The following is a 15,176-nucleotide window of genomic DNA, read 5'->3' as shown; positions in this document are numbered from 1 at the left end:
TTGCGAATACTCCCATTCAACGGGATGAAAGGCGGGTGACGGTGTCCATGAGGAATCCCCATACCCCAGGAAAAGACATCGCTACCTACCTCCAGAGGTTTTGCATCGTGGCCAAAGACCCAGTCCGAATCCTCGATGTCAACGGCTTCTGGACAGGTAAGTGGGCAGTTTCTTGCAGGTTAAGGAGAGAGCCTTCGGGGGATCTCCAGCACCTGAAGCCCCACTTCTCTCTGGGAGCCTCCGCAGGACTCCTGTACTACGCAGACATGCCCCATACCTGTCACAGGTGTGGCAAGCAGGGTCACGTAAGTATAGAATGTCAGGAACCTTCTTGCAGGTTCTGTCGGGTTGCAGGCCATGAGACCAAGGATTGCCCGAGGTCCAAGACCTGCAACCTCTGCGGATTGGCGGAGCACGTCTACAGAGACTGCCCCCAGAGATCCCGGTCCTACGCTGGAGCCCTGATCAAGGGCAGAGCTCCGGACGTCGCTGGGAAAAAGAAGCCAGGGGAAAAGGCAGCGAAGGAACCGCGGAAAGCCACTGTTGAGTCCCCCCCTCCCCAGGCCCCTACCACCTCCTCCGACCCATCCCTCCCCACCCCCTCTGAGTCGGAGGTGACCCCACCTGCCCCTCCCCCCTCCCAGCCCCCCCCCGCCCTGTCCTCCATGGAGGACTTCCCCACCCTGCCCACCGCCACCCCCACCCCCACCCCCACCAGCAAAGGCTGGAAACAGAACCTAGATAGTCCGACAACGGAAGAACCCACCAAGCGGCCCACCGTGGCCCAGCAACATGACATCGCTGGACTGGACCCAGTGGTGGAGGACCTCGAGGACCTTGAGTCTGCGGGGGAAGATGAAGGAGAAATGCAGGAAGGTAAGGATCTGGCTCCCCCAGGGACTGACCTCACCCAGGACCTGATGGACAGCATCCTCGAGGAGAACGGCCTGAACCAGGACACCGGACAGGCACAAGAGGCAGTGGAAGAACCACCCCCCCCTCAGGGGAGGTAAGTTCAGCCCACCTGCTAGCTAGCCCCTTCATCTCCTTTACATGATGGCAGAGATCTCCATCTTTTCCATTAATGTTAGGAGCATCAAGGATGCATCTAGAAGACAGATGGCGCTGACTTTTCTTTCCACTCAGCAGAGTGATGTCTACATGCTTCAGGAGTGTGCCCTACCCTTCTCGAGGAGGTACACTCATCTGTCCTCCCAGTGGACCCATGGTCCCTCCTACTGGTCCGGGGGTGTCGATTTTAAGTCTGCAGGGGTAGCCATTCTTGTCAGGGGTGGTCGTTTCACGGTTGACTCCGTCCAGGAGCTCGTCTGTGGCCGTCTTTTGGTCGTAGACGGCTCATGGGCGGGAGAGCCAGTTAGGCTCATCAACGTGTACGCCTCCCCAGATAAGAATGAGAGACTGGAGCTTTTCCAGACCCTGCGGACCCAACTCGTCACCACCAGGGCAGTAGTAATCGGCGGTGATTTTAACTGTCCGATTGAGGAGGATGGGCGCAGCTCCAGCATGTACGCAAAGCTCGACACCACGTCTAGGCTGCTCAAGGAGATGATTGCGGAGGCTTCCTTGAAGGACGCCGTGGGATCCATAGGGAAAGGTTCCGTGAACTATTCATGGTGCCGTCCTGATGGATCTGTGCGTTCTAGGATAGACTTCGTGCTCACCTCCAAGACAGTCAGACATCGTGGGTTCTCCATGGTCCCCTGCTTTTTCTCTGACCACAGGGCCATTCACTTTCGGGGTGACCTGGGCGAGGGCTTTGCCCCCGGTCCGGGCTCCTGGAAGCTGAATGGTACCCTGCTGGAAAATGAGGAACTGCTGGAGGAACTCAGGGAGGCCTACATTACCTGGAAGGAGGACAAGAGGTTCTTCGGAAAGGTAAGCAACTACTGGGAGTTTGTGAAAGTCAAGCTACGCAGCTTCTTTCAGGCAAGGGGATGCCAGCAAGTGTGTGCCAGGAAGAGGGAACTCAGGAGACTGCAACGTCAGATGCAATCCCTGCAGGACCTTCACCACTGCGGCTGGGACGTTAGGCAGGACCTGGAGGACACCAAGAAGAGCCTGAAAGGACACTTCGAGGAAGAATCCAGGCACCTCGTCTTCCGTTCCAAGGTGGAGAATCTTGAGAAAGGTGAGAAATGTAACTCTTTCTTTTTTTAGGAAACTCCACTCAGGACACACTCCCTTGTCTGAGCTGCGGGACGAGACCGGAACACTCCAGAAGGGGAAGGAGGCTGTGATGCAAGTGGTCAGCGACTACTACACCAACCTCTACTCCCCGAAAGAAACAGATACGGCTGAGGCCGACAGGTTCTTGTCAGGAATCACTAAACAAATTGATCCTGCAGGTATGTCGGCAATCAACGCCCCCTTGGCGCTGGAGGAGCTGCACTCTGCCGTCAGATCCTTTAGGCAAGGCAGGACCCCGGGCTGCGACGGTCTCCCAGCGGAGCTCTATGTAGCGCTGTGGGATCTCGTTGGCCCGGACCTGCTCGAGCTGTACGAGGAGATGGTGGTGGAGGGCACAATGCCTCCGTCGCTGAGGGAGGGGATGATCACGATTTTGTATAAGCGTAAGGGGGAGAGAGGGGATCTGAAAAATTGGCGTCCCATCTCTCTCTTGAACGGGGACTACAAAATCCTCGCCAAGGTTCTGGCCAACAGGCTGAAATCTGTCATCGGACAGATCATCCACCCGGATCAGACTTGTGGCATTCCTGGTCGCAGGATTGCGGACAGCCTTGCGCTTGTCCGGGACACGGTCCAGTACATTCGAGGCCGCCGTGTGCACGCGGCCCTGGTCAGTCTTGACCAGGAAAAGGCCTTTGACCGTGTCTCCCATGAGTTTATGTGCAGAGCTCTGCGCAGGTTTGGTCTTGGGGACATGTTTTGTTCGTATGTGAATGTGATGTACAATGATATTTGTAGTACGGTGTTGGTGAATGGCTGGAAAACTGACCCTTTCCCTGTTCTCTCTGGGGTCAGACAAGGCTGCCCTCTCTCACCTCTGCTTTTTGTTTGCATTATAGAGCTCTTTGCCGAATGCATCCGACAGAACCCAGAGATCAGAGGGATCACCGCACCGGGACCGGACAGAAGGGTTGTCAAGTGCTCACTCTACATGGACGACGTAACGGTGTTCTGTGCTGATCAGCGCTCCATCGACTCGCTCGTCCAGACCTGTGAGGACTTCGGCAAAGCTTCAGGGGCAAAAGTCAACTGCGGGAAGTCAGAGATCATGCTCTTCGGAAAGTGGTTCCTGCCTTCTTCTGCATCAATCCCTTTCAGCATCAAGGCGGACTTCATCAAAATTCTTGGAGTTTGGTTTGGAGCTGAGGGCGCAGCCCTGAAGTCTTGGGAGGAGAGACTGTCCAAGATGAGACAAAAGTTTGGACTATGGAGCCTCAGAGAACTCACCATCGAAGGGAAAACACTGGTACTCCGCAGAGAGATCCTCCCTGTGTTGCAGTACCTCGCCCAGGCCTGGCCCCCCCGGGTCAACACCTGCAAGGCCATCACCAGGGCGGTGTTCCACTTCATCTGGGGCTCCAAGATGGACAGAGTGAAGCGAGCAGTCATGTTCAAGGAACCCCTCAAGGGCGGTAAGGGCGTGCCCGACATCGCAACGTTACTGGGGGTGTTCTTTGCCTGCAACTGCATCCGCAGAACTTTGATTGACAGAACTTCGGACTCTGGAGGCAACTCCATGTCCCGTTTTTTCCTCCTGCCTCTCTGGAGGTCCCTTGGATGGGACAAATGGGACAGCTCCATCCCCTACAACTGGGACACTCCTTGGTACTACTTGGACACTTTCAAGTTCATCAAGGAGCTGGGGCTGCATGGAGTTAAGCCCGACTTGTGGAAGCCAAAAACTATCTACAAGTTGATCAGAGCATCGGACATTGCTGAGACTGTTCCAGGCCTCCCTTCAGCCACTTGCAAAGTGGTCTGGAGGAATGTTTCTTCAAAGAGACTCACCAACAGGCATAAAGATCTGGCGTGGATGGCTGTCCAGGGGGGTTTGCCACTCAGGACATTTATGCATGCCAGAAACTTGTGCAGATACAGGCACTGCCCCTTTTGTATCATCCATGAGGAAACGTCTTTCCACGTTTTCTGGGAGTGCTCAATTGCACAGAACCTGTTGAGGGCCTTGGAACCTGAACTTAGAGACTTTGTCCCACAGACTGCCATCACACATTTTGCTGTGCTGAATGGACTTTTTCACTGAACATTTTCCCAGGAGGACATTGACAACGCCTGGCGGGTGTTGTGCTGCTTTAAGGACGCTTTATGGTGCGCCAGAAAGCGCCTTATCCACCAGCGGGAGAGGATGTCTATTGAGGACTGTCGCAGACTGGTTCACAGTCTGCTCAGAGACTATAACCTGATGGATCTCATGGAGGAAGAGGAGGTCTGAAGAATTCCCCTTCCCCCACTCTCCCTTGTGTGTCTTTGTCCATTCAATAAAGCTTCGGGCCTGTGATTTCATTCCCCTCCCCTTACCCCTCTCTCCCACCCCCCCATCACACCTGTTGCTTTTTTGAAATGTCATAGTATTGATATAGTTTGAGTAATGCACGTGTATACAATGTCTTTAGTTTCATGCTTCAGGGGTATTGCGGCGTCATGCATGATGTGATGGCACGGGGTAGCATTACTCCGCACAACACATCAGACATCATACCGCAGAATGTATGTATTTGATTGAATGTATTTATTTGTATGACCGGAAATGTATTGTAATGTAGTGTATTTATGCGCTGCGTCGCAGTACAGGGAAGAATGTACCCCGACAAAGTATTGTTTTTTGTATATCTTTTATGCAAATAAAGATTACATTTTCAACCAAAAATATCCTCCCCCACCTTCTATACATTCTACAGGCCATTCCTATACACATACCCCCCCCCCCCCCCCCCGCTTTCTTTAGATCATACAGAATGATTTGCTCTGACTTTGTCTGGAACGGGAATAGACCTAAAATAAAATATTCACAACTGACACTCCCAAAAACCATGGAGGCTTAGGTCTCCCTGACCTAAACAATTATTATAGAGCCTGCCTCTTGACTAGGATAGTTAATTGGAACGCACACTCATCGCACAAAGACTGGGTCTCCCTAGAAGCTCCCTTCTCACCCACGCCACTAGCTGAAGTGCCGTGGTTGTTGGACAAACATATCCCAGTGGCTCTGCGAAACCATGCTCTAATAGGTCCCACCATAAAATGTTTTCGTGTCACGTGCAAATCTCACAATATTTCTTCCGCTCCCGACCACTGTAACGTCTATCAGACTGAACCCTGACTTCCCCCAAGGAATGAGCCCCCACTTTCTCTCTAGTCATTGGCCCCAACATAAAATGACGGCGAGACACTTCTTTAAAGGGGATACCATCCTCGCTGCCCCAAACTTGGCATCTGTAATGCAAAGACCAACCATTCCCCGTGGCCATTTCTCCTACTTTCCAGCTATCTTAGAGCATTGAATAAGATCGTGCCTTGCTCCAGACCGCTCACTCCCTTCAAAATCTTGTGTTCTCAAACCGAGCCATCTGCGAGACTTATTTCCACCCTCTACTCACAATTTTCTGCATAGCCACAGCAAACCCATATTAAACCCTGCACTCAGTGGGAACAGGACCTGGGACTCTCCCTCAACCAAGATGATTGGTCACAGATTTTCACCTCCATTCATAAGGGCTCTACCAACGTTTCCACTCAAGAAAATGGATATAAGATCCAATCCAGATGGTATTGGACCCAGTCATTACTGCATAAATATTATCCTTCTCTTCCCGATCAGTGTTGGACATGCAACACGAGCTAAGGATCTATAATACACATATGTTGGTCATGTCCACTGATCAGACCCTAATGGCAGAAAATTCAGCAACTCATTTTGCAAGTGACCACGATCTCACTTGAATTTACTCCAGCACTGTTCCTCCTCCACCACACGGCCTTACCACACAAACTCTATTACAAATCAATGGCTATGCATACGGTGAATGCAGCTAAACTATGTATACCTCGACATTGGAAATCTCCCACCCCTCCCACCTTTAAATAATGGCTCCTCCCCCTAGACAGAATTTCTGAGATGGAAGAGCTAATACATATATCCAGAGATAACCCTCGGGCTTTCAGTTCTATCTGGGCCTGCAGGACACACTTTAAAACAACTCCAGCCTACTCTCAATTGATCTCCTAGGTCTTGTTTTGATATCTACCCTAGATATGACCTCTTCTTTTACTAACCCTCCCATACCTTTCCTCTTAATTATGATCCACCGGGTTAAGGTGCCCGAGAATCCATGCTGCCCCCTCTCCTTCTCCTCCCCTCTTTCCTTTTACTCTATCTTTATACCTTTCCTCTACCTTCCCCTTCACATCCTACCATTACCTCACCCCCCTTATCCCCCCCCCCACCCAATTCTACATATACACTGAATCTATGCAAGCGTACCAGATAAGCCTGCTTCTTACACATTTAAATCTCTAGACAGAGACAATTGTAGAGCTTGACATGGTTCGCCCTAGACACCGATCACTGAGTATCTACTGTTTAGAGGCTGTCATCTCTTCCATGCTGAATAGACTTGCTCTGCTGATCCCTTTCCTCCTCCTAACACATGGCCCTTACAACTGAATCTACTTGTTACATCATATTTAACTGTTCCATACTCTTCTCTTATATGATACGAAGCCTTGACTACCCAATGATGGTTGGTTATAAAGTTGCAGCTATCGGATTTGCTAATTTTGTAGTTGCTGTTTGTTCACTGCTTCCTGACAATGTATCATGGTACTCTTGCTTGTTCTGTACCAACTAACGTTTACTGTATTAGGTCTCTGTAGCATTGTTTCACTGCTATAACTTGTAAATCTTTGTATTGCATTCTTTATTTTCAATAAAACATTTGAAATAAAAAAAGAAACTACCTGGGCTCAAGGGCATCTATCCATTCACAGGGGACAAAAATAAAAATGACGTGTCAAAGTTCAGGATGAAAACAGTGTAACTGGGTTAGTAAATAGATGGGACCAAGTCCGCTATCAGCAAAAGGGCCAAACACAAAATGTATTCAGTCCATGCACACACAAGCGCTTGCAGTGCATATAGTGGTAATAGCTGTGAAGGGAAATTCAACTGGCTCACATCAATGCTTAAGTAGATGGAAGTTCAGGCTAAGCATGGGGTACAAGCCAATGCTGACAGGCACATAGCAGAAGCAGGCAGGGGGAGAGGGAGCAGATTAGTCAAAATGTCCCCTTCCAGGACACTGCAATACAGATACAAAAGGGTGGCGTATACAAGCCAGGAACTGCATCCCAGGTGTCAGTCTCACCCACAGTGAAGATAAATGTAGACACTGCTCAATTCCTCCGAATGCCCCATGGATCATGTCCAGCTGCCATATGTCAGAGCTTTAGCTGTGGGCTGTCGTCCAAGGGTGATGCTGTGAGCAGTAGTGTCCCCCTTGGAGCGGAGCACAACGGCTGATGGACGAGCCGTGTGGGTAAACCAGGAATCCGGTGAGTCCAGGTTAAATGACGTTTTGACGTTGATGCATTTTGCTCACGTGATCACGTGAGCTTCGTCAGGACACTATGCGAATCTAATCATGGGCAATCTAAACAGGGATTGAGACTCCTCCCATCTATATCTTGTACCCGTTGTCACCCATAATATATTTCACACCATGAGGAATTTGATACAAAGCAATTCATAATGTGTACATATATTTTAAATGGTATATAAAAAACACCTAGAATTATTCCCCACTAAGTATAGGGAGACACTTCATCCCTACATTCATACCACACAACACACTTGCAGCAGTTGAGATATCAGGAGACATAGAGGAGACTAAAGGGTAACTCCTAAAGTGGAAAATTTCCTAAATTTCATCATTTCACCACTTCAATACAGGGCACTTTCACCCCCTTCCTGCCCAGACCAATTTTCAGATTTCAGCGCTCTCACACTTTGAATGATAATTAGTCAGTCATGCAACACTGTACCCAATCACATGTTTTATCATTTTTTTTCCACACAAATAGAGCTTTCTTTTGGTGGTATTTAATCACCACTGGGTTTTTTATTTTTTGCGATATGAGTGAAAAAATAGTAAACATTTTGAAAAAAAAAAAACATTTTGTTTTAGTTTCTATTATAAAAGTTTGCAAATAAGTAATTTTTTTTTCAAAAATTTGGGCCAAAATGTATATTGCTACATACCTTTGGTAAAAATAACCCAAATTACTGGATATTATTTAGTCTGTGTTAAAGTTATAGAGTCTACAAGCTATGGTGCCAATCATTGAAAATTGATCACATCTAATCACACCTGATGTACCGACAACCTATCTAATTTCTTGAGGCCCTGAAATGTCAGGACAGTAAAAATACTCCCCAAATGACCTGTTTTTGGAAAGTAGACATTCCAGGATACTTAGAAAGAGGTGTGGTGAGTTTTTTGAAGTTGTAATTTTTTCCCACAATTCTTAGGAAAATGAATACATTTATTTATTCATTTTTATTACACAAAATTGTCATAATAACAAGTTATTTCTCACACACAGTATATGCATACTTGCAATTAGACCACAAAATACATTCTGCTATTCCTCCTGAGTATGGCCATACCACATGTGTGAGACTTTTACACAGCCTGGCCATATACAGAGGTCCACCATGTAAGGAGCACCGTCAGGTGTTCTAGGAACATAAATTACACGCCCACAAAATGACCCCGTTTTGGAAAGCAAACACCCCAATGTATATTGGGGCATAATGAGTCTTTTGAACATGTAATTTTTTCCCACAAGTTTTTGGAAAATGTGGAAAGAAAATGAAAACTTATTTTTTTTTACACAGTTGTCACTTTATAGGATATTTCACATAGCATGTACATAGCAAAAATTCACCCCAAAGTACATTCTGCTACTCCTCCTGAGTTTGAAGCTTTTACACAGCCTGGCGCAATATAGATATCAATAATGCAAAAAGTGGTCACCGCCTCCACCTATAACTGGTCTTAGTGGTAAGGAGCACTGGAAGGGCGGACGCAGATAAAAAAAACGAAGAGATTTCAAGTCACAACTTACCAACCAGCCAGCGACCAGGCACAGGGTCACACTGAACACCCAGCAAATGTATGCAACCAAACCCCTGTTTTTAACGCATACTGTTAGACAGGTCAATTCGGTTGGTCGCTGACTGGTTGGTAAGTTGTGACTGGAAATCTCTTCGTTTTTTTGATCTGCGTCTGCCCTTCCAGTGCTCCTTACCACTAAGACCAGTTATAGGTGGAGGCGGTGACCACTTTTTGCATTATTGATATCTATATTGAGCCAGGCAACGCACTGACACCTTTGCCGCCATTGTGCGATGTGCTGGGTGTTCAGTGTGACCCTGTGCCTTTAAGGAGTGGTGGGCTCCCTCCAGTCACCTGTCATCCATCTATCCCATTAAATGCATGTGCTCTCATTGTAGAGACTCTTTAAATTGTAGAGTTAGGGACTGCAGATCACAGGGTGCCTTGTCAGGGCCTGCAGCTTACGCATGTATTTGCAAATGTGTGCAACCAAACCCCTGTTTTTAACACATACTGTTAGACAGGTCAATTTGGTTAGTCGCTGGCTGGTTAGTAAGTTGTGACTGGAAATCTCTTCGTTTTTTTGATCTGCGTCTGCCCTTCCAGTGCTCCTTACCACTAAGACCAGTTATAGGTGGAGGCGGTGACCACTTTTTGCATTATTGATATCTATATTGAGCCAGGCAACGCACTGACACCTTTGCCGCCATTGTGAGATGTGCTGGGTGTTCAGTGTGACCCTGTGCCTTTAAGGAGGGGTGGGCTCCCTCCAGTCACCTGTCCTCCATCTATCCCATTAAATGCATGTGCTCTCATTGTAGAGACTCTTTAAATTGTAGAGTTAAGCTGGATACACACTATCCAACTTTTGTGGTTAGATTTCCTTCAGATTTACCTTTTCTATGTAGTGCAAGGGCCTGCCAGATTGCATACAAATTGAAAGTGTTTAGGTTTGACCTCATATTATGTGGTTTTGGTAAATCTAAAGGAAAAAGTCTTCAGAAAATCTTATAGTGTGTATGGCCCATTAGGGACTGCAGATCACAGGTTGCCTTGTCAGGGCCTGCAGCTTACGCATGTATTTGCAAATGTGTGCAACCAAACCCCTGTTTTTAACGCATACTGTTAGAAAGGTTAATTCGGTTGGTCGCTGGCTGGTTGGTAAGTTGTGACTGGAAATCTCTTTGTTTTTTTGTTTTACACAGCCTGGCCACATACAGAGGCCCAACATCCAAGTAGCACATTCTTGCGTTCTAGGAGCATAAATTACACATCTAATTTCATTACAACCTATCACACTTTTGAAGGCCCTGGAGCACCAGAACAATAGAAACGCCCACAAAATGACCCCATTTTGGAAAGCAAACTCCCCAATGTATAATCTTTGAGGCATGAGCTGCAGATAGGTACTCAGGTACTTTGATGGGCTGCAGACAGGCATTAGGTACACTGATCAGCTTCAGAAAGGTACTCAGGTAATCTGATGGGCTGCAGATAGGTACTCAGGCACTCTGGGCTGGAGATAGGTACTCGGGTACTCTGGGCTGCAGATAGGTACTTGGGTATTCTGATGGGCTACAGAGAGGTATTTGGGTACTAAGATGGGCTGGAGACAGGTACTCGGCTACTCTATTGGGCTGCAGATAGGTACTCAGGTACCCTGATGGGCTGGATACAGGTACTCAGGTACTCTGAAGGGCTTGAGAAGGTACTCAGATACCCTGATGGGCTGGTGACAGGTACTTGGGTACTCTGATATGGGCTGGTGACAGGTATTCGGGTACTTTGAGGGGCTGGTAGTCGGTTACTCTGATGACAGGTACTTGGGTACTCTGATGGGCTGGTGACATGTACTTGGGTACTTTGATGGGCTGGTGACAGGTACTCGGGTACATTGAGGGGCTGTGACAGGTACTCAGGTATTCTGATGGGCTAGTAACAGGTACTTTGATGGGCTGGTGACAGGTACTTCCTTATTTTGCCTTATTTTCCTTTTGATGTGTATTACATGTGAAATCACATATCTCTGGAATTATTGCACTTGAAGTTAATCTGTATGGCAAATATCTATAAGAGGAGTTTCCACCTTCATGTTTATGTCTTGTTTTCAGTTTGATGTGTGTTTTATGTGCAGTTACATATTACAGAGACAGCTATTGTGGTAATATTTACCTTTATTAAGATGTCTATACAATAGAGGGTTCCACCGTTAGTGAGTTAGCGCTGCACATTTTTTTTTTTTTTTTTTGTGGTGTGGGAACACCTAACAGTGCTTAGCAGAAAGTCTTTTACTGACACTTTCTATTTTACGAGTAGTTTATCGTAAATAGTAGTGTGGTGATTACCTATTATACTAAAGATCGGCATGTGGCATTAATATATATCAACAGATTTCAGTTGTGCCCAACCAGGCCTGCCCCCCCATGGACATTGTGCCTGGTTACTGAGTTCATCTCCTCATCCCTGCACTCAGTGCACTCATGGGCATTGATAGGCAGCACTGTTGGGCACTGAGTGGCAGCACTGATAGGTGGCACTGGTAGGGATTGATAGGCAGCACTGATGGGCACTGGTTGGCATCACTGATTGGCAGCACTGATGGGCACTGATGAGGCCACACTGATGGGAACTGATTGGCAGCACTGATAGGTGGTGCTTATTGGCAGCACTGATAGGCGGCACTGATAGGCAGCACCGCTGGGCACTGCTTGGCCGCCCTCCTGGGCACTAATAGGCAGCACTGATGGCTACTGATAGGCGGCATTGGTGGGCACTGATAGGCAGCACTTATGGGCACTCATAGGTGTCACTGATGAGGTGGCACTGGTGGGCACTGATAGGCAGCAATGGTGGGCACTGATAGGCGGTACTAATGGGAACTGATGAGGCGCACTGGTGGGAACTGATAGGCGGCACTGGTGGGCACTAATAGGTGGTACTGATGGGCACTGATGAGGCGGCATTGGTGGGCACTGATAGGCGGAACTGGTGGGCACTGATAGGCGGCACTGGTGGGCACTGATGAGGTGGCACTACTGGGCATTGATAGGCTGGACTGATAGGCACCACTTATGGACACTAACAGGGGAGAGGGGGAGTTTAACATTCAACAGATAGTGAGGCTTGCCAGAGCCGCTCAGTGTGTGTGACACTATCAGGTAATGTTACTGCTTGCAGGGAGAAAGACCAGCTGTCAAAACTCAGCGGTGATGTCGGGGTGGGCGGGACCGAGCAGCTATCAAACACCAGCCAATGATTGGACCGCTTAAGAAAGGGGCGGAGCCACAGAAACTAAGCGGCCTTCCAGACTCCATCCCATTGGCTGGTGTTTCATAGCTGTTTGGTCCCGCCCACCCCCGACATCACCGCTGAGTTTTGACAGCTGGTCTTTCTCCCTGCAAGCAGTAACATTACCTGACAATGTCACACACACTTAGCAGCTCTGGCAATTACTCATCTATAAGCATGTTTACGCGAGTATAAATTAGTATATTGCGACACTGGAAAACGAAAAAGAATTTTACTCATCTTTACGCTTACGTACCTTTACACACCTATGCTCAACACTACTCAGGTCTTTACACACAGTTTTTTTACTCAGGGACTTTAGGTCAGCAGGTTCCTGAGTGAACAACAGTTAATTATGACGCCTGTGTGTTAGAGTCCTTAACGTTCATACACATGGGCCGAATATCGGCGGCATTGGCTGGATTTATAGAAACCAGCCGACACTGGGCCCATGTGTACGACAGCTGGTACAACAGAAGCCGGCAATTCGGCCGCTTCTGTTAAATGGGCATTACCAATAAAGGCCTGCCAATTGGCATCCAATCAATACTCTCAGCCAATGGTTGAGAGCGCTGTATGATGTGTTCTGGCAGGGGGCCGTCCCCCTGTCAGAACACAATAGCTTAGCGGGGGAGATCGCTGTACTAACATTGCATAATTAGATCAGCGGCTCCTCCTGAGCTCTTCAGGTTTTTAAGGTTTGGCCCGCTGAGTTAAAAGAATAAAAAAAAATAAGCTTCATGATCTATGTTTCATTCTTATTCTGTACCTATACTTACCTTGTTACCTTTTTTTGAAATTACAAACTTATCCTACTAATACTGTATGTGTCTAGCTAAAACACTATCTGTTCGGGCAGCAATTTGTTATGAATCACTCAAACGCTAAAAGCGACTCAGGTTACACTTGCCCATGAACAAGTACCCATATGCTGGTATACGATAAAAATAAAAAAAAAAACACATCAGCTTTTATATGAAAATAAAAAAAAATGTAAAGACTATACATTCCCTTTCAATGCAAGCTACTGCATAGACTCTAAGGAACACATTCAAATGAAAAGAACATTTCTTCCCAACAGAACTTTTAAGTTAAATATTTAACGCATCCTGCAGTTCTAGTCACAGGCAGCCCTCTGCATCTTTTCTTTATTATGGCATTTTATGAAGGCTCACTGATGGGCTAATGTGTCTGCAGAAAATGGAGAGGGTCTTATTAAAATGGCACCCACCATAACATCTTGTAATGAATGTAACTGCTGAACAGTGGGGAATTATACATGAAGCTACATTAGCTGTGTCTTCCTTTGCTGCGTGTCATAGAATATGGCAGAACAGAGAAGAGATGCTGTCAGTGAAGATGTAAAGCTTTCCCAAAGTCCATCAGACGTCTGCATCTTCATGCAAATTTCCATCAGCTTACACAAAGTAATTTAAAGCTTTGGTGAACAGTTGTCTGCATAATGGGCAGGAAGAAGCAGTATTTTTTTCAGTGTATCAGAGACAATACTGGTCTGTTCATTTCTAGTTTAAATCCTTTGCAGTTTTCTTTTTTTCATAATTTATAAAAAAAAAAAAAAAAAAAAGTAAACTACAGAAACCGTGCTGTAAAATCAGGTAAATGAATAAGTCTATATACACATAGTTCCTGATTTACATAAGAGAGAAAAATAAAAAGCCTCTGCAATGCTCAAAATATACACTCATGCATATTTTCTATATAGAAAGTAAAAAGTTTGTCGTTAAAGTCATACCATTTAATATGCAATTCAAATATCTGAAAAAGCAGGCTTTTAAAATAAATTCAATTTCTTTGCCAATCGTCACATATTTGCTGAAAAAGCTTAACTTTCAAAAGCTTACATTCTGCTTTTATCGATGGCTCATGTAGTACACTCCACTTCAATATACTAAGCATCTGATAAAAATGTCTGCTAGTACAGAAGTTTCTGCTTTTACCTATGGAGAATGTTCTATAACGATCCGCATCCTGTACTAATGACGTCTCTCCTTGTGTTCAGTCTCATGTTTTAAAGCTGAATTCTAGGCAAATAGCTAAACCCACAGATGAAAATCATACATGGGAGTTGGTTTACTTGTCAAAGGATTTATATTTTTGTCAATTCTGTCCTAAGATTTACACAGCTCTCCCAAATAGCACAGCCCTGTGTGATAGGGAAGAATGCCATATTTTTCTCTGCTGCATGTAATTAATATTGAAACGTGTTCTTCCTTCTCCCACCCTTTGACTGGAAAGGGAAGCTAGAAGCAGCAAGCTAATGAGCTCATCTCCCTTCACTTGATCTCTACTCCTATTAAAGGGTAACTCCACTTTCGTGGGGAAAAAAAATAGAAAATAAAGAAAAAACAGTATAGGGTATGCAATTGTGACACAAATCACATTGTATTTGAATGTTATTAAAAATTACTTTTCCTTTTCAATCTGCAGCTGTTGTAATTTTATGAAAATGCAATGCAATATGGCTACCTGGAGCTGTTCTGTATGCAGAATGTGTACTGACCACACCTCAGAAACATAATTTCCTGCTTGTGTGATTGGCTCACCAATTTTCCCAGAAGTCTGCCTAAAATACAAGTTACCCCCCATCCAGGGAGGATGTATGCCGTGGGATCAGACGCTGTGTAAGGGTTATTTCTTTGGCCCTACCAGGCATCTCTGAACACATATACTTGTTATATATACGAGTATTCTACTCTTTGCAAGTATACTTCATTGGCATACCAGTTGATGTGTTTTATACCAATT

The 15,176-nt window shown here is 46.3% G+C and overlaps 1 protein-coding gene and 1 pseudogene across 2 annotated transcripts in view; one reads left to right on the top strand and one right to left on the bottom strand.

Moving 5' to 3' along the window:
• Window positions 1-15,176, bottom strand: part of TPK1 (thiamin pyrophosphokinase 1) — an 846,565-nt gene that overhangs the window by 340,305 nt on the left and 491,084 nt on the right. The gene's annotated exons all lie outside the window — the stretch shown is intronic.
• Window positions 1,391-4,438, top strand: LOC309555583 (annotated as a pseudogene). The gene is made up of 2 exons: window positions 1,391-2,254; window positions 3,050-4,438. The product of its transcript is annotated as an uncharacterized misc_RNA (transcript).

The sequence above is a fragment of the Pelophylax lessonae genome (genome assembly GCF_965119305.1).
Source record: "Pelophylax lessonae genome assembly, chromosome: 5".
NCBI classification, from domain to species: domain Eukaryota; kingdom Metazoa; phylum Chordata; class Amphibia; order Anura; family Ranidae; genus Pelophylax; species Pelophylax lessonae.
The sequence above is the reverse complement of the archived record's forward strand: the minus strand, read 5'-3'. Positions and strand labels throughout refer to the sequence as shown.